At 40.5% G+C, this 20,841-nt stretch overlaps 1 protein-coding gene across 2 annotated transcripts in view; it reads right to left on the minus strand.

Annotated features, from left to right (window-relative positions):
• The window catches only part of LOC121382427 (inactive polypeptide N-acetylgalactosaminyltransferase-like protein 5), an 83,008-nt gene that overhangs the window by 20,565 nt on the left and 41,602 nt on the right, over positions 1-20,841 (minus strand). The window lies entirely within an intron of this gene.

Consider the following 20,841-nt stretch of genomic DNA (forward strand, 5'->3'; position numbering starts at 1 on the left):
AAAACTAGCTTGGTATCGGTTAATCAGTCGGGGGTAGGCTGGTAGGTAGTAGAAGTGTTACGAGGACAGGGAAGGTTGCGATATATTAGTGAAATTCGAGTGCGTCGATGTACATTTCTCGAAACTACGGCAAGTGAAACAGGTTGGGGACGGCCGTGGTAACTGCCTACAGAATACATATTTAACACAATAGTATCTAAACAAGAATATACTATTTGAATATGTTAATGCTTTCTTGATATTATAAGATGGGAAAGGGGCGATTAGAGAGAGAGCGATATATTACACAGAGGGCGATGCGTCGAGAGATTTCTCGAAACTGGCAGGAGAGAGATGGGGAGCCGTGGAGGAGCCAGGGACACAGAAACATATTTAAACAATAGGATCTAAACAGAGCTACGATTTGGAGATGGTAATGCTTTCTATGAGCGATAAATGGAAAGGGGCGACTGGAGAGAGGGGAGAGAGAGAAGAAGAGAGAGGAGAGAGTGAGGGAGAGAGAGATGGGGAGAGAGACCGAGAGAGACGAGCGAGGAGATGGAGGAGAGACAGAAGAGAGGAGAGAGAGAGTGAGAGACAGAGAAGGGAGAGAGAAGAGACACACAGAGCGAAAACCAGGAGTGGAAAAACCCCGAGCAACACGGACGCAAATCACCAAACACTTCATGCTTCAATGGGCAAACTACAGTCAACTGGGGATAGAATGCAAAATATATTTATATAAACACTAATACACGCCCAAAAAAGGGCGCAACTGTTAACTTGTTTTCGATTTGATCACTGAGAGTGGAGCTTTCAATGAATAATCTGGTGGATATCTACAGGAGGTACTACTATACCTGTTCACATACAGCACCGGCCAAGGCTCCACCTGGTATCATCTTTCAAATTGATCATGCGAGTGGAACATTTTAATAAATAATATTTAAATTATCTGATACATATCTGCAGGATGTATATACTCATCCCTTAAACGTGTTAATTGGATTAATTAAAACTTAGTAGGACCTTAATTTATATTCCATCACCGGCTTGCAAGCGAGAGAGATGGAGAGAGGGCGAGAGAGATCGAGAGAGAGAGATGAGAGAGAGAAGAGAGTTGTGTGTGGTGTGGTGTGTGTGTGGTGTGTGAGTTAGAGGATAGAACGAGGGAGAGAGAGAGAGAGAGAGAGGGGGAGGGGGGGGTGCAACAGCAGTAGACAAGTGTAAAGATGGTGTGGGGATATTGAGAGAGTATTAGAGAATGATATTTTAATTAGTACTCTATTTTCAACTTCACAACAAAGAGCATTTCTCGAAACTTAAAAGCGCAGACTCTAGTTTTAACCCGTAGAAATGACACTAAGTTTGGTTTCAAACCTGTAACACATATGGATAACGTTACAAGAGAGTGAAATAAAGAGTATGTGACGCTGAAACGGTCAAATATCGCCTAAAACTCGACTCGATAACTGTTATTTCTCAGACGCACGTGCGTTTCTAAAAATATGAAGAAAAAAAAAAGCATTTTGTGGTATTAGAAACACCAGGATGACCAGAAACACCTCGGTTGTACGGAAATGGATAATCTAAAGAATAAAATATAAGTAATCTTTGATTTCAGTGATCATAAACGGCTTTAATAGTGAACAATATGCCTTAGTGTTTAAAGACTAGGCCCCACAGAGAGGAAGATCCAAGAGCCACATACCGCTTACCCCTATTAATTTCTCCGCCTTCTTGGTTTCCCCTAAACGGGGAAATACGGTACCGTAAAGGAATGGACTTCACGTCCGCCAAGTGATAGTTTGTTTTGTTTTAACGACACCACTAGAGCACATTAATGTATTAATATATCGGCTATTGGCTGTCAACCATTCGGTAATTATACATAGGGGCTTAAAGAAAACCCGTTACATTGATTCATTAGTAGCGAGGGATCTTTTGTATACCCCATCTCACATAAAGGATAGCACATACCACGGCCTTTAATATATCAGTCGTGGTAAACTGATTAGAACGAGAAATAGCCCAGTGGGCTCACCGACGGGGATCGATCCTACACCAACCGTGCATTAAAATAGTGCTTTTATCACTTGGCTACGTCTCGCACTCAAATCCGCTAGAGCACACTGATTTAATAATCATCGGCAATTGGATGTTAAACATTTGGCAATTTTGACTCGTAGTCGTCAGAGAAAACCCGATACGTTTTTCCTAATTCAGCAAAGGGATCTTCTATATGCACGTTCTCACAAACACGAAAGCACATACTACGGCATTTGACCAGTTTTGATGCACTGGTTGGAACGAGAAAAACTCCAATCATTTGAATGGATCCACCGAGGTGGTTCGATCCTGCGACGCAAGCACCTCAGGCGAGCACTTAACCTACTGAGGTAAATCCCGCGCCCTCAAATCCGCTGAGAGGCCTAACATTGGATGTAGAGGGTACGTCTTCATCGCATCTTCATTGTGTTGCATTAGGAAAGGAAAACTGTTTGTTTAACACGTCGGTACTACGGCTGTCGTTATGTATCGTTTAAAGCTAGGCGTAACATTCATTTATTTATTCATTTCATTTCACCTTACTTTCGTGCTTATATCCAATTAAGGTTCAAGCACGCTGTCCTGGGCACACACACACCTTAGCTATCTGGGCTGTCTGTCCAGGACAGTGGGTCAGTGGTTAGTGATAAAGAAGAGGGTGTAGTGGTCTTACACCTACCCACTGAGTCGTTAAAACTCGCTCTGAGTGGGAGCCGGTACCGGGCTGCGAACCCAGTACTTACAGTATCTTATGACCGATGGCTTAACCACGAAACCACTACGGTCAGTATTAGCAGACATGGGTATTTTATCACTTCGTTCACCGAGATATTAAACCTGTCGACACCATGCATGTCACATCCAACAAGTAGCAGCTGTTGCTGTTATTAATGCACTTGAATTGTAAAATATTTGATTTGGTTGAAAATCCTGTCTGTGGGATGAATAAATGTAGCGGGGTTTTTTTTCAGAATTTCATACTGGCTTTTCAATTGTTTGGATATTCAAAAAAATGTGGAAATTAATAACATTATCTTGGTAACTTTATACAAAAATGAAAGGACATACGATCTCAAAACTGGCATCAATATATATATAATATACTCATCCGCAATGAAAATGAGATTATTCTGGGTACCCAATATATAAATATTTGTCAGTATATTTATACAATATGTATCTGCGTTGTTTTTTAACTTTTGAAAGGAAGGAAATGTTTTATTTAACGACGCACTCAACACATTTTATTTACGGTTATATGGCATCGGATATATGGGTAAGGACCACACTCTGTCGCCACTTCATGGGCTACTCTTTTCGATTAGCAGCAAGGGATCTTAAATATGCATCATCCCACAGACAGGATAACACATACCACGGCCTTTGATATTATAGTTGTGGTGCACCTTTTGACTTATGAGGCAAACATCGGAATACCGGTAGGTAAAATGTTTTGCATACATAAAGTATTGCGAAACCTGCGAATAAATTTAATAATGATTGCAATACTTTATTCACACAATGATATTACGACTTCGCTATAATTTTTTTTTTTTTTTAAATAGGTTTATTGCATTGTTACCATGTCATTCAGTAAACGGACACCCCACCCACCCCCATACCCCCACCCTCCCAAAAAAGTTATCGGACGCTCTACATATATATAACAATAGCGATGCGCTAACGTCTGAAAAAAAACAAGAAGAAAGTTCAACGCATTATTTTCACGTGGTTGTCTGGCACGCGACATAAACTTTAATGATACTGGGATTTTTTATTTTTTTTCATGTACCTTTTGGGAACAGATGCTACTGAACCATCAACATGCGTGACGATTCACTTCAAACAATGATTAACATCGCTATTTACTCATCCCAATATAACATCGGAAACCTTTTGGCTTGTGGACTTTTTAATGGTGATATTTACTTCACTGGGAGAAAAATAATCGTCCACCATGTAATTATGATGAATAGGGTTATTAACACGAATGCTTATTTTACTATTTCTCGTTCCAACCAGTGCACTACGACTGGTATATCATAGGTCATGGTATGTGCTATCCTGTCTGTGGGATGTTGCATACAAAAGATCCCTTGATATTAATGGGAAAATGTAGCGGATTTCCTCTCCATGACTGTCAAAATACCAAATTTTTTACATCCAGTAGCCGAATTTAATAAATCAATGTGCTCTAGTGGTGTCGTTAAACAAAACAAAATTTTACTATTTCTAGCAATAAACTATGTTCTAGACAGAAATAGCATACGATGTTATAGACGGACCAAGTGTGTTTAAATGTTTTGTTACTGTTTTCAAATATGAATTTTCATAGAAAAAGATCAAATATTTGGAGCAACAAAACTGAACAACACAGCTGTATTGTTCTATGTTTTATATTGACATTTCACATGCGGTATTGAAAACCACGGAATTTGACAAATGTCTTGTTATTAAAACGATGGAAACATTCTGGATTTGGCACATACCGTTGAGAATTCCTGGTGGGTTGATGACGTATTCAACACACTGCCTCAATGGCCAGAGGCTTTAAAGGCATATTGTCACAGACCACTGACCTATTTAATGATCTAACAAAGTATTACCTAAACAAATATAATTTGATTTGTCCCTAAATGTACTTTATTCAACCATCTTCATAACCACCATACTCTATTTATTAATGACATTTTGTAAAAATAATTGAATTATGGCAATGGTCCATAATTCAAAAACTAAAATTGCCGAGAGGGATGACATGGATTTCACTCCATCATGGTTCAGTTAAGGTGATGCGATAGCTAGATTTGGTTTCCAACAATTAATGTAATTTTTATTTATGATCCATTTTTAGAGAAATAAGAATCCTTAAATCTGTGACAGTATGCCTTTAAAACAAGCTTGTCCTGCGTTCGTACAACCGGGGTCAGTGGTGTAGTGGTTAAGCCATCGGGGTAAAGGCTGGTAGGTACTGGGTTAGCAGCCTGGTACCGGCTACCGCAAAAAGCGATTTTTAATAACTCAAAGGGTAGGTGTAAGGCCACTACACCGAATTCTCTCTCACAAACAAATCACTAACAGCTTTAATTTTAATTCACTGTATTGCAGAGACAACCCAGATAGCGGAAGGTACGGGGTTCGCACACCGGTACAGGCTCTCACTCAGAGCGAGTTTAAGGATTCAAAGGGTAGGTGTAAGGCCACTATACCGACTTCTCTCTCACTAACCAATCACTAACAGCTTTAGTTTTAACTCACTGCATAGCGGTAGGTACGGGGTTCGCACACCGGTACAGGCTCTCACTCAGAGCGAGTTTAAGGATTCAAAGGGTAGGTGTAAGGCCACTATACCGACTTCTCTCTCACTAACCAATCACTAACAGCTTTAGTTTTAACTCACTGCATAGCGGTAGGTACGGGGTTCGCACACCGGTACCGGCTCCCACTCAGAGCGATGTTTAACAACTCATTGTGTAGGTGTAAGGCCACTACATCGAATCTTCTCTCACTAACAACTAACAACTATGTTTGGACTAACTGCCCTGCAGAGATAGATCAGATAGCGGGGGGAGTTTGCCCAAGACAGCGTGCTTGAACCTTAACTGGATATAAGTACGAAAATAATAATAATGGATTCAGTTTCTAGTAAGACATCAATCCAGAGTGAATGAGGGTTTCGCTTATTGGTCATTTTGACAGCAAGGGATCTTTTATATGCACCACCCCACAGACAGGATAGCACATACCACGGCCTTTGAAATACCAGTCGTGCTGCACTAACTGGAACGAGAAAGAGCCCAATAGGTCCACCGACGGGGATCGATCCTAGACTGACCGCGCATCACGCGTGCGCTCTACCACTGGGCTACGTCCCGCCTCTTATATGTGGATGAAAGCTATACTGACTAACGTCTCACAACCCGGTCCATGTATATCAAAATCTGCGGTATGTAATATTGACTTATTTAGAATTCTCTTTGAGAATGGCCAATACAGCACAATTTGAAGTTTTTAGTAAAAGTCAGTATCTATCTGTGATATTCGTATTTGTCTTTTTGTCACACTTCTTTAAACTGTTTTTATTTATATCTTGAATTTTTATATTAATGTTGATCATCACCGTATTAAAAAAAATTTGCATTACCATAGTTTGACACCCAATAGCCGATGTATTTTTCGTGCTGGGGTATCGTTAAACATTCATTCATTCATTCATTCATTATTTAGGACGCCGTCACCTTTATTAAGGCTCATACAGACTGGATACGGCGCGACTAAAATAAAATACGAAATACATTAGTTTCAATGAGTGCGATGCGTGCGTCCGCAAAACGCATGCGGTCAGCCACAATAAAATAATCACATCTGGTATATATGTCCAAAACGCAACCCACAGACGCATCAGACACAACAGTCTGACCGCACGCACGCGCCCCATCAACTGTATATGATCCTTTAGTAACCACACCTGAATATAACAATACTGGAATAATGCTTTCTTGAAGAGAATGGAAAATGTGCTATTTTTCTGGGTTAAATCGAGTTTAAAGGCATTGCATTGCAACTGAATATGACACTGATAATTAAGAAAATGGCCACGGCAAAACATACGCCGCGGAAAAAATAGTCTCCACGGAATTTTCTACGGCATTTTTGCGGGTAATGTGTAATTGAGGAGTTTAATTTGTCAGTATGACAAACATAAATATAAAAATGGCATTTAAAAATTGAAAGTTCCACGGCAAGATATATGACACGGAAAACTGAAAACACCACTTCAATCTCCGCGGCATTGCCGACTGCCGTGATTATTTACCAGGGTTGGAATATACGTAAATTATAACTTAAATACAAACGAACAAGAGAGAACTAAAAGAGAAAAAAGGGGAAAACAAATCTTGTTGCATAAATTATCCGCAAAGGCTTCTTTTCAAAAGAATTATATATTTGTATACTTTGTCCCTTCCTCACACAAATGCAAGCATGTTGTCATATATTGTTTACCGCCATACGCGTACCGGCTTCCATTTTTGTAGGGGAGGGGTGGGTGGGCAGGCTGGCCTTTTCCCGAATCTAGATAACATCATTTGTTCATAGTAGCATTACTAGCAAACTAATCACTACGCATTTTTACATGAATTACAACTAATTTTGAGGGTATAATGACGGAAATACATGGTGAAAAGGTCTCATGGTAGCATATTTTGCCCGATTATTTTTATAATGTTTGCTTGAATTTGAGGTTTTGCTCCAACACTACGGGGCAGTGTCCCTGCCAACAACCCCCACTCCCCCCCCCTAATACCCCCCCCCCCACCCTCGTACGCTTATGTTTAGCGCGAATAGTGGTCTTTTTCTAAACCAGATTTTATTTTTCTTATAACGTTTGCTGTGAAAATCGATTAAAGTGAAACAACAAGAACGAAGACACACTACTTCACACGAGTTACTGACACATTCCAAGCGAACGTGGAAAGTTGGCATTCAATGTTCGCGGACATGTTCACCCATCTCAGCCGCTTTTGATCACGTCTGATGTACACATTGACCCAAAGCTCCCATAAGCCGCGGAATTAGCTTAGCTGCTTGGTATAAGAATGTTTTCCTCGATTCTCAACAAACGTTCATCGAGAGATCGAAACTTCTGTGGTCCTTTATCTAAATCACATTTTGTAACTGCTGGAAGACGTAGAGTATAGGGTGCCATTGCCAACGCGTAAGGCATCGTGTACCTGTGGAAACCGGGACTGAGACTTACGTCATAGATTTCTGTGTACAGGTTACAATTTTCTCCAAATGTGTGAAACGTCATTTAAAAGTTGTCCATTAAAGCGACAAAACCTAGTTTTTAATCACTACGTATTTGTCGCTATTAGAGCTGGGGGGTGGGGGGTGGGAGGGGGGGTGTATCATTGAAGTCAGACATTACTTAGAGTGTAATATTTATATTATCCATTTCCGTACATTCAAAGTGTTTCTGGTCATCCTGGTGGCTATAATACATCGAAATGATTTTTTAAAATATTGATTGTTTTAATCCATACCTCTGAGAAGTAACGGCTATGAAGGCGAGCTCCAGTCTATTTTTAAGGATATATCCTCTGTTTCAACGTCACAGACGCTAGAACCACTATATTCTAACTTTATCCAAATGTGTTACAGGGTTTGTAGATTAGCTAAACTTAGTGTCCATTTTTACTGGTTGAAACTAGGGTCTGCGACTTTAAGCAAGTACAAACCATGTTCTTTGGTGTATCAGACGTGGGCCGTTGGTTAGAACACGGGGGGGGGGGGGGGGTATGTGGGGGCGGGGGGGGGGGGGGTGAGTGATACGGGTCCATCTAGGGCGATAGATCTTTCGATCTATCACCTCTCAGGCGAGCGTCAAAGTCCAAAAAGGATTTCCGTGTCTCAATCCATTTACTGTTCAGACATGACCACCTTTGACGGGGCGGGACGTAGTCAAGTGGTAAAACGCTCGCCTGATGCGCGGTCGTTCAAGGATCGATCCGCGTCGGTGGTGGGCCCATTAGCGTCCCAGCCAGTGCATTACGATTAGTATAATGATGTGGTATGTGCTATCCTGTCTGTGGGATGGTGCATACAAAAGAGCCCTTGCTACTAATGAAAACAAAAATGTAGCCGATGATTAATAAATCAATGTGCCCTAGTGGTGTCGTTAAACAAAACAAGCATCCCGGGCATCAGGCCAGCGTGCTGTCGTTAAGTTATATATCCCGAGAGTAGAGATGTTGACACAGTTGTGCATACCAAATATGTGTTCTGAATCTCTAAATTCATATAGAAGCAAAAAAAAAACGCCATTCAGCATCCAGATGTTGGCAGTAGGTTCAGAGTTGGCGCTGACGTGTGACGAATCTAAACGACAGAACTATTATTTTCAAACTTATGGGTGATTTGTCATTCCTGTGCCGGCTCCAAAACGATTACACCTCTAGGCTCCATTTTAAAGTGGAGGTGTAAGGAAGACAGGAAGGAAATGGTTTATTTAACGACGCACTCAGCACATTTTATTTACGATTATATGGCGTCGGACATATGGTTTAGGACCACACAGACATTGGGGGAAAAACCCCGCTGTCGCCTCTTCATGGGCTACTCTTTTCGATTAGCAGCAAGGGATCTTTTATACACACCATCCCATAGACAGGATAGCACATGCCACGGCCTTCGATGTACCAGTCGTGGTGCGCTGACTGGAGAGAGAAATAGCCCAATGGGCACACTGACGGGGATAGATCCCAAACCGACTGCGCACCAAGCGAGAGCTTTATCACTGGGCTACGTCCCGCCCCTGGAGGTGCAAGGCGACATACACACAAGTTTCACACACTTCACGGGTACGACTGTGGGTATGTCTCCCGAGTGTATGACTCCAAATGGGTGATGATTACCCGGCATGCACTGCAGGTTCCGTGCACCTCGGGCTCGGGTGATACCTAGATAGGTCATCTGCCAGCAATCGTGGGAGCACAGACCTATCAAGATCTCACTACATTTCATTTTAACTTATTTTCGTGCTTATATCCAATTAAAGTTCAAGCACGCTGTTCTGGGCACACACAGCTATCTGGGATATCTGACCAGGACAGTGGGTTAGTTATTAGTAGTTAGTGAGAAAGAATAGGTTGTAGTGGCCTTACACCTACCCACAGAGCCCTTAAGAACTGAGTTACTCGCTCTGGGTTGGAGCCGGTACCGGGCTGAGAACCCCTGTACCTACCAGCCTGTAGTCCGATGGCTTAACCACGACGCCACCGAGGCCGGTGTCTCACTACACAGTTGACTTCCGGGTGAGAGTTCAGTCAACACGACCCACTATAGTTCCTAATTGTGACACATGTTAACGTTCACATATTCGTTTCTAGGAATTGGGGAAGAATTAAAACAATATGTATCTTTACTCGTAAGCCTTCTGGCCGTATTTTACCCATGTTGTTTTGTAATATTGTACATTGATATTTTGGGACATGGGTGTATAGCGGAAGAGACATCCGGAGTGAATCGGTTAATGAACAACCTGTTTGGACCGGTATTACAGCCAGATGCGGTTATATAGCAACAAGAGAACAGTGATGGAAGTGTTCTCAATTCTGCAGTGAAAATAAGGAAAGGAAGAAAGGAAATGTTTTATTTAACGACGCACTCAACACATTTTATTTACGGTTATATGGCGTCATGGCAGTGGGGGGAAAAAAAACTTTTTTTTATTTATTTAACGACGCACTCAACACATTTTATTTACGGTGTCAGACATATGGTTAAGGACCACACAGGTTTTGAGAGGAAACCCGCTGTCACCACTACATGGGCTACTCTTTCCGATTAGCAGCAAGGGATCTTCTATTTGCGCTTCCCACAGGCAGGATAGCACAAACCATGGCCTTTATTGAACCAGTTATGGATCACTGGTCGGTGCAAGTTGTTTACTCCTACCCATTGAGCCTTGCGGAACACTCACTCAGGGTTTGGAGTCGGTATCTGGATTAAAAATATCATGCCTCGACTGGGATCCGAACCCAGTACCTACCAGCTTGTAGACCGATGGCCTAACCACGACGCCACCGAGGCCGGTTCTGTGTAGTGAGACCCAAGTAGTCCCATATCAAAAGGGAAATACTGCGGCTTCGCCATTCATTTCATTGTTTTATTAACGATGTTTGTGATGTCCTAACAAAAAAATATCTTTGTCTCTGTGTTGTATATTTGTGCCTTCTTTACAAAACGAAATATTAAACACATTTTCAAACTTGAATCTCTGCATAAAACAGGACGTTTTGGTGATGGCGGAATGCACCATGAATCATTAAATGCTATTTTTCGTGACGCGAAATTCTTCCTGCTTTGCCTATAGGTAGTACTAAACCAAATAACATCCGGCTGAGTCAACGTTAGAGGTGCACCCAACATTTCATCCCACAGTCGAGGCTACCAGTCCTGCCATTGGTGATAAATGTGAGAGTGTTTGTCGTGATAAAATGTTGTTTTATCTGGCCAGTAAATTCCTTTAATTTAATTTGAATTACCATTGTGTTTGAAACGGGGTGCGGGGTCCTACTAAAAATAGCATGACAATTTTTGTGCGTAACTAAGGTAGTGATAGGGAAATACGCAGCTTAACCCCCAATTTTTCTGATTTACTTTAATGGTGAGAGGTGGTAATATGTATATCCAATTGTTATGTCGATTACTATAGGAGTTGAGAGGTGGTATATATAGATATATATAATATATATATATATATATATATATATATATATTATATATATTTATATATATATATATATATATATATATATATATATATATATATATATATATATATATATGTTACAAATGTGGTCTATGGTCACTCCAAAATTATACGGTCACCTATGATGCCATTCTTAGGGTAATATAAGAATAAAAGTTTAGATATTAAGAATAAACTGTTTTAAACGTAATTTGTTTTTGGGGGTGGGGGGCAGTAATGAGACTCTTTTGATGTGTGGAGCGAGACGTAGCCCAGTGGTAAAGCGCTCGCTTGATGCGCGGTCGGTTTGGGATCGATCCCCGTCGGTGGGCCCATTGGGATATTTCTCGCTCCAGCCAGTGCACCACGACTTGTACATCAAAGGCCGTGGTGTGTGCTATCTTGTATATGGGATGATGCATATAAAAGATCTCTTGCTGCTAATCGAAAAGAGTAGCCCATGAAGTGGCGACAGCGGGTTTCCTCCCTTCAATATCTGTGTGATTCTTAACCATATGTCCGACGCCATATAACCGTAAATAAAATGTGTTGAGTGCGTCGTTAAATAAAACATTTCATTTCCTTTCCTTTTGATGTGTACTTTCTCATAGACAGGAAAATACGCGAAGTGCAATTTAATAATAAAAAACAGTTCCTATTTGTGGACCGTCGGACACGTATGTTATTTGACCTGCAGACAAAACACAAACATAAACAAACAAAAAACAACCAGAAAAATGGACAAAGAAAATCATGGCAGACATGAATCCCATGAGCACGTGGTTTCGCTTGGGGGTCAAGGTCGTATTTGTTTTCGTACAAGAAAGAGCCACATGGTTACCGAGTTTTGTTTATTCTTACCGCACACCAATGCGAATTTCATGTCTTTAAAGGCGGGTCCTTGCAAAACACCGAGTTACATTTTTGGCGATTTTGTTGAGATATCTGGCAATGCTTCAAGTCCCTTTTCTTTGTTACATTTCACTGGCGACACAGACCACCGAAAAACAGATGCAAGACGCTGAAGGGATTTATAAAACATGTGTTATTTTAACTAATACCACAGCTTCTACTTTAAAAAGAAAAAGTCGGCCATTTTTTACCATTGTTTTTAAGGCATGGATAAAAAGTCAGGAAAGATGTTTGATAGAAAAATGTGTTTATGTAAAAGGCCACCCAAGAGAAAGAGAAAAAAAAGGTTCTTTATCAACAAGTGGTCTTTATATGCAGTTCATATACCCATAACACTCAATCCCCCCCCCCCCCCCCCCCCCCCCCCCCACACACACACTTATAAAATTCTGGTCACGCCAATGCCAACCACAGAATGTTGACTCAGTGAATGTACATACACATTTTTCATCATTCCCTTGCTTTCTAACTCTCTCCCTCTTTCTAAATATCCTCTCTCTCTCTCTCTCTCTCTCTCTCTCTCTCTCTCTCTCTCTCTCTCTCTCTCTCTCTCTCTCTCTCTCTCTCTCTCTCTCTCTCTCTCTCCGTCTCTCACCTCATCAATATCTGTTACTGTGTGTCTATTCATCTCTCCATCTCTCTTCATATCTCTCTCTCTCTCTCTCTCTCTCTCTCTCTCTCTCTCTCTCTCTCTCTCTCTCTCTCTCTCTCTCTCTCTCTCCCCCCCCCCCCCCCGCAATAACCTCATGTTAAACACCTAACAGAGCTATCATGATCACAAACATCCCTTTCCTTTCACAATTTGGTATAAAATATGCATAATAAATCTTGCGCGACGAAAACAGATGCAACGTAAATAGTTACTAAAGTGTTTAAGGGACTTTTTGTATAGATAGTTGTTTGTTCGCTCCGTCCTGCGATTTTCCTTTGCAACATTGTTGATGTCATACACGCCAATTGGTCATCCGTTCTTTAATATTTGTTATTTGATTTAGTGAGAAAAGAAGATTGTGAAAACTCGACTGTCAACACAGCTTTCATGACAAATATTATGCAGTGAGTCAAAACCCCTTTCATGTCATCGCAGCTCAGTTGTGGGAACCTCATTCTACAAATGGCTGAAATGTGGATTTATTAAAAAAAAAATATTTGGGTGCCATACAATATTATGTGGGCTCAGAGAGAGAGAGAGAGAGAGAGAGAGAGAGAGAGAGAGAGAGAGAGAGAGAGAGAGAGAGAGAGAGAGAGAGAGAGAGAGAGAGAGAGAGAGAGACAGAGAGAGAGAGAGACTGACAGAGAGGGAGAGACACAGACACAGACAGAGAGAGAGAGAGACACACAGAGAGGGGGGGGGGGGGTAGGGGGGTGGACTGACGCGTTCTTGAACGGTAATTAAATATGTGCATAAAACACACGCTACAGAAAGTAGATATTGTGAAATACCAAATGCGAATCAAACATTTTGATGTCATTTACGTTGTGGGGTTTTTTCCCTCGTTTTTGTTTTTATATTGTGGGGGTAGGGTGTGTTTTTTTGTTTCAAGATTCAAGTACGCAATCCTTGGTAAACACCTGAGGTATCTGAGCTGCCTTTCTTGGACAGGTGTTAACTTGTTTTGTTTTTTACTAGTTTAGTGGCGTTATTTTAAAAACGTATCATTTGAGCTATTCGAAGATAATGGGATTCGAACTGAGCACCCGCCAGCCTTCAGACCGAAAAACAGCATAGCCTGATTTTCGAGTTGGCAAACACATATTACCAAACTTTATACATCATAAAGGCTTCTCGCTTCTTTATTGTTGTTGTTGTGCGTAATTGTTTGTTTAATTGTTCGATTGTTTGTTTGTTTGTTTGTTGTGGGTTTCTTTCTTTTTGTTTTGGGAGGTTTTCTTATCGCTAGTATATTTAAAAAAAAAAAAAATTAATTATTTATTTTATCTTTGACCGCAAGTTACGTTGGGTGACTTTCAATTGAAAACAAAGTCAATTATTAATGGAAAAATCATCTCTAGGCAATTCTACAAAATATAGCCTGTAGATGTAAGATTTTTTATCACATACCAGTCGCTCGATAACAATCTCACAAACACGAGTGCTCGTGGTGATGGAATATTCAAATCCATCTGTATCACCATTTCATTACGTTTTTATGCTGCCAGCGGCCAATATAGCAATAAATTGTTTCCAGAAAAAGAAAAAAAAATGAAATGAAATATCTTACACATGGATATGGCATTATCGTGTACTAGATCAGAATCGAGACAATTAATGTTATACCCTGAAGATAGTCCAGTCAGTGTTAATTTCATTCGGCACCAAAATAGCATTTATTGTCAATAAAAAGGTATCTGATTTTGCTAAAAGAAACATGAAATATTTTTTATTAGATATTACTACCTGTATTTTAATCTCTATATAAAATTACATCCACGTATAAAGTTACAATTTTTATCTGTTGTTTCATCATAGAAAGAATCATTATGTCAAAAAAGAAATTCTGAATATCTATTATGTTTCCTCTTTCTAGTGTTAAGATTTTCGTTTGCAATACGTCAAATGATGTTAATATACATGTACTAGGATACCTATGTCATTATTATCTATTCTGAAATAATATTTGTAAGATGTCTGGAGGCGGAACGTAGCCCAGTGGTAAAGCTCTCGCCTAATGCGCGGTCGGTTTAGGATCGATCCTCATCGGTGGGCCTATTGGGCTATTTCTAGTTCCAGCCACGACTAGCATATTTAATGCTGTGGTATGTGTTATCCTGTCTGTGGGATGGTGCATGTAAAAGATCCCTTGTTACTAGTGGCAAAATGTAGCGGGTTTCATCTCTTAGTTTATGTGTCAAAATTACCAAATGTTTGACACCCAACAGCCGACGATTAATAAATTAATGTGCTCTAGTGGCGTGGTTAAACAAAACAAAACAAACTTTAACTTTTTTGTATGATGTCTCTGACTTATAAAATATTTTTAACGACTAAAATTACATACTGAATATAGTTTCTTCTTTACACAAACCGGCCTCGGTGGCGTCGTGGTTGGCCATCGGTCTACAGGCTGGTAGGTACTGGGTTCGGATCCCAGTCGTGGCATGGGATATTTTAATCCAGATACCGACTCCAAACCCTGAGTGAGTGCTCCGCAAGGCTCAATGGGTAGGTGTAAACCACTTGCACCGACCAGTGATCCATAACTGGTTCAACAAAGGCTATGGTTTGTGTTATCCTGCCTGTGGGAAGCGCAAATAAAAGATCCCTTGCTGCCAATCGGAAAGAGTAGCCCATGTAGTGGCGACAGCGGGTTTCCTCTCGAAATCTGTGTGGTCCTTAACCATATGTCTGACGTCATATAACCGTAAATAAAATGTGTTGAGTGCGTCGTTAAATAAAACATTTCTTTCTTTCTTTCTTTACACAATCAAAGTATGTACGTTCAATGTGTCTCTGGTTGTCCTAATGTTTCAATGAAACCCAAACCGGATTTGGTCTTCGAATAATTTCGTACGTACGAACGATACATATATTAATATTAAGACATAAAATGAAGTTTGATCTAGTACAAACATTAGCTAGGACGATCGGAAAAACATTTAATATACAGCCATTGATATCAGTGCTTTTATGTACAAACAAAACTGTCTTTAATATGCCATTTTAATCGTTCAAACCCTCTGATAGTCGGCAACATATTAAAGGCACATACCCTAGTTTCAACTGGTGAAAATCGACATTTAGTTTAGTTAATCTACAAACCTGCAAGACACAGTTGGATACGGTTATAACAGCGAGAAGCTAAAGTCTGTGATGTTTAAACCGGTAAATACCGTCTTAAAATTGCTAAAGCTTGTCTCGATAACCATTACTTCTCAGACGAACGTGCGTTTTTAGAATTATATAAAAGAAAATGTATTTTGGGGTATAGCAAAAACCTGGATGACCAAAATCACTTCAGGTGTACGAAAATTAATATTCTAAATAATAAACTGTAAGTACTTCTAATTTAATTACCAAAACGGCTTTAACAGTGAAAAATACGCCGTAGTGTTTTTACACTAGGGTCTGTCATTTTAACAATAGCAATAAACTAAACGCAGTCCCTTTAAAATAGTACTCGAGACTGCATCTATGAAACATTCCTCACTGACCCACTTACTCACACGTCTCCGCCTTATCGTTTTGGAATGGTCCTAAATATCGCTGAAACAGAGGCAGGTCCATGGGGGACTAGGGGACCCATTACTTCCCCCACCCCTAAATATATCCAAGTGCCTGTACTACTGGATCACTGGATTACCCTGTTCACGGATTGGAGGGCAGGGTTCAGGTCAGTCGGTTGGATGCTCGCCTGAGGTGCTTGTGTCGTTCTAACCAGTGCACCAGAACTGATCAAAGGTCGTGGTATGTGCTTTCCTGTCTGTGGGAAAGTGTATATAAAAGATCCGTTTCTGCATTAAAAAAAAAAAAAATGTAGCGGGGTTTTATATTAAGATAATGAGAATGATAGGCAGAGGGTGATAGATGAGAAAGATGAATCAATGTGTGAGCCAGCTTTGACCCACTGTCGAAATTGCCGAATGTTTGACATCCAATAGCCGATGATTAATTAAACAATGTGCTCTAGTAATGTCGTTAAACAAAACAAACTTTAAAAAAAAAATCACGGGTTGGTTGATATACTCTTTTTTTCCTTAATCTCCCCCCCCCCCCCCTCCCCCCTAAAAATAAATAAATAAATACAAATTCCTGGATCCGTCCCTGCCAAAAGACAACCACGACCTTGAACTTGGCTCCGATGAGTGTGGGATGGAAGAGTGGCGAAAGATAAACACGGACCTAACTCTCAAACGAACATGAAATGCGGACTTACCCTAAATCAAACAATCTGATTGGTTCACATGTCCAGTTTCGTCACGAACCGAATCGAGATTTGATTCACCAGTTATCCTTTGTGTTTTGGAGACCAGTCTTTCGTCTGGAGCACCGTTAAATATTTACAGAGGGCAAACACTGGCAATGAGAAAGATCACGATCATTTCTAGCTTCTGCAATCCTACTACGAGCGATGTTTGTGTTTCCGCATGCCTTCATTTAACGTTCGCGTATGTCGAAGAATAAAAAAAAGAGTAAAAATCGAACATTTTTATTAAAGTGACAGACCCTAGCTTTTAAACACTATGACATATTTTGTTAGAGACGTATTTGTAACTGAATTTAGACAATACTTGGATTTTATTTTTAGGTCATCCATTTCCGTACATCCGAAGTGTTTCTGGTCATCCTGGTGTTATATATATTACGTCTGGCGTGTAAGCCAATATATTTAAGATGGTGTTGGGTTCGTATCACAGTGCCGGTGTAATGTAGAATTTGATTCCATGAAATACTGGCCGGGGACACGTTTCTACGGGAAAGGAGTCAATTTTCTGCAGTGAAACAAATTTGCACCTTGCTGGGAAAATATGTAACACTACGACCCACCATACGTTAAACACCTTCCCCCTTAGAACAAAAAATTATCCCTCCAAAAAATCACAGAAAATGTTCTCGTTGGAATTAAATAGAGTTGCGCGACATATGTCTGTCTGGGGAAACCTTCAAGCAGAGATATAGCAACCACATATGAAGTCCTTGAACGACATAGCTCGACCTTAGCGGTAGCCCGGGGTGATTTAGCTACCGATTTCTCACTCGGACTATGGGTTGTCTAAACCGGGTAGTCCGCCGGGCTACTAATGTTTTTGGCATGTCCAGTCACTCCACAATCAACAAGACGTTTAATTTCCATCTTTCATTTTGCGCGCTCTCTGCTGCCAAACACAACATAAGCCGGGGAAACATAAAGGAGCCCAACACGCTCAAGCGCAACTACGGACAATGGTATGCACTGTCTTGTCTGTGGGAAAAGTGGATATAAAAGAGCCCTTGCTAATACTGGCAAAAAGTAGCAGTTGTCTTCTAAGACTTCGTGCCACATACTACCAAATGTTTGACATCCAGTAGTCGATTATTAATAAATCAATGCGCTCTAGTGGTGTTGTTAAACAAACACACTTTTAACTTTATATTAATACATAACATTCTCTCCCCCCCCCCCCCCCCCCCCCCCCCCCCACCCCCCACCCCCATTATATTTCAGACAAGACGCTAGTATGAACATGTTATTAAACAGTCATGGTACGGGAAAAAAACCTCGAGATGGGGTAATACTTTGTGAAAAGATAAATGCGTCATTGCAAAGGAGTTTTGCGCAATTGCGTGTGACAATGGAGGTCTATGTTGACCTCACAACGAACGTCAACACCACATCCAAAATCACAGTCCTGAACTGAGTCAGGATGGGTCACCTCACTGGCCGTCTGACCAGGTGTTGTATGCTCTTAGTTGATATTGGTGGCTTCTTGAAAACGGTTTAGGATGGTTGTGGTTCGGATATACCGAACTTACGCACATACCTAACTATGTTTGTCTATACTTACTACTGAAATAAGTTAAAGTCTGTTTTCTTTAACGACATCACTAGAGCACATTGGTTAAATAATCATCGCTATTGGATGTCCAACATTTGGTAATTCTGACATTTAGTTTTAGAAGCAAGGGATCTTTTATATGCACCATCCCACAGACAGGAAAGCACATACCACGGCCTTTGATATACTAGTCATGGTGCCCTCGCAGAAACGAGAAATAGCCCAATGGGTCCACAAACGGGGATCCAGCTGGGCTACATACCGCACGACCCAGATGTCATATGCTCTTAGTGTGTTTGAGCAGTGATGTGCAGTATTGGTGGCGGCTTGAAACCGGTTTCGGATGGTTGTGGTTCGGATATACCGAACCTGCGCGTATACCTACCTATTTTCAGATATACTTACTACTAAAATAAAGGCCATTGGTGGTTCCAGTGGCGTTTAGTCGATTGACCAGTCTGTGTGCAGTTAGTTTTGTCACACCAAAACATGTGTTAACGTCACCAATATTGATGCTTACTCGAAGCTTTCCTACTGCTCTCTGGCGGCCATTTTGGGGTTAAGCATGGCATGATCAAAATGAGTATATTGTGTATAAATTTTTACTTTTTTTAATTATGCTACCACACAAAAATCATTCAAAATTACCAATTGGCCTATTTTGGTGATTGACCATTGCAATAGACGTATACAATGTATATAATAAATATATCAGATTGTATACTCCATAAAAAAGCAATTTATGATGGACATGATATTAGTTTAATTGCAATTTTCATTGAGATGGATGTTAAAACATGATAGGGTGTTTTAGCACATATGTGTATGATATATTATTGATATTATTAATAAAAATCGACATAGAGTTGAATAGATGATTTATGGGAAGAAACAGAAGAAAAACTTAATTTGCTTATTTCTTATTTATTTATTTACTCTTTCCTTTTTGGTATGTATGCGGGGGTGGGGATGGGGGGTGGGGGAGGGTATATTTTACTAGATCGCTCTGACAGTGTGCATGCACGTTTACCTAGGACATTACTTAGAAGCATTGCCAATTTTTATCAGGTAGTGTAAAATACTTAAGGCTATTACAACTCGTTTATGTCGTTAATGTAGACATTACGTACAACTTTGTGCTTAAAATTTAAATTTCTTGGCAAAACTACAAGATGTTTTCTTGTGGGCCTGCTGTTTGTAGCAGTTTAAAATGCATTTTAAACAGAAGAAAACTCCAGAAACACAGGTCAGTGACTTTACAGGCTACTGCTGTACACGTAGATAGAACACTTGTGTGGTCTATTTCGCAAGTTTCCATAGCTTTACGTAATTCCGGATTCGGTTCTTTTGGAAGACCGTCTGGTTAAATACTTGTAACAAACATAGCATATTTAACTCTCCAGCTTAGAGAAGGAACGTCAGAGCAACAATTAATCTGCCCAGCTTTGTGAAAAACAATTATGTGTCTAAGAAGTCCTGCAAAGTAGAGTTACATGTACGTGTATAATAATGGCGTAGGGCTGCACCTAGTATAAAATAACCGAGTGTACAGGAACCCCACCCAAATCGTCCCACCCATAACAGGGTACAGTAATATAAAGTAGTATCCATGTAGACATGAGAGCAAGCATTAAAATAATTTAATAATATAAAAAAAAGGGGCGTTTTAGAGGATTTTGGTTTTTGGAGTTGGTGGGGGGGGGGGGGGGGGGGGGGAGAATGAGGACCCGTAAAACTGTTCTCAAAGGCATTGTTCCATTCTAAGCACAAAAATGATTTGGCTTCAGGGAGACGAGCGAACGAGGTCGGGTTTTGGGTGGGTTTTTTTCTTTTTTTAAATTGGTTAGGGTTGTGTGTGTGTGTGTCTCTCTCTCTCTCTCTCTCTCTCTCTCTCTCTCTCTCTCTCTCTCTCTCTCTCTCTCTCTCTCTCTCTCTCTCTCTCTCTCTCTCTGTCTGTCCCTTTAACACACGTGTACGAGTTTTGTAGCTGCTGGCCAGATGGATTGCTGGGTAGGGGATGTAGGGTTACTGTCTGTGTTTTCGGTAGGTTTGGGTTTTTTTGTTTTGTTGTTGTTGTTTGTGTTTTGTTTTGTTTTTGGGGGGGTTGGCGGGTTGGAGTGTTTGTGGGGTTGTGGTTTTTGTTGTTCGTTTGTCTTTGTTCAGGTTTTTGGGGG

Source organism: Gigantopelta aegis, chromosome 2 (assembly GCF_016097555.1).
Source record: "Gigantopelta aegis isolate Gae_Host chromosome 2, Gae_host_genome, whole genome shotgun sequence".
Classification (NCBI taxonomy): domain Eukaryota; kingdom Metazoa; phylum Mollusca; class Gastropoda; order Neomphalida; family Peltospiridae; genus Gigantopelta; species Gigantopelta aegis.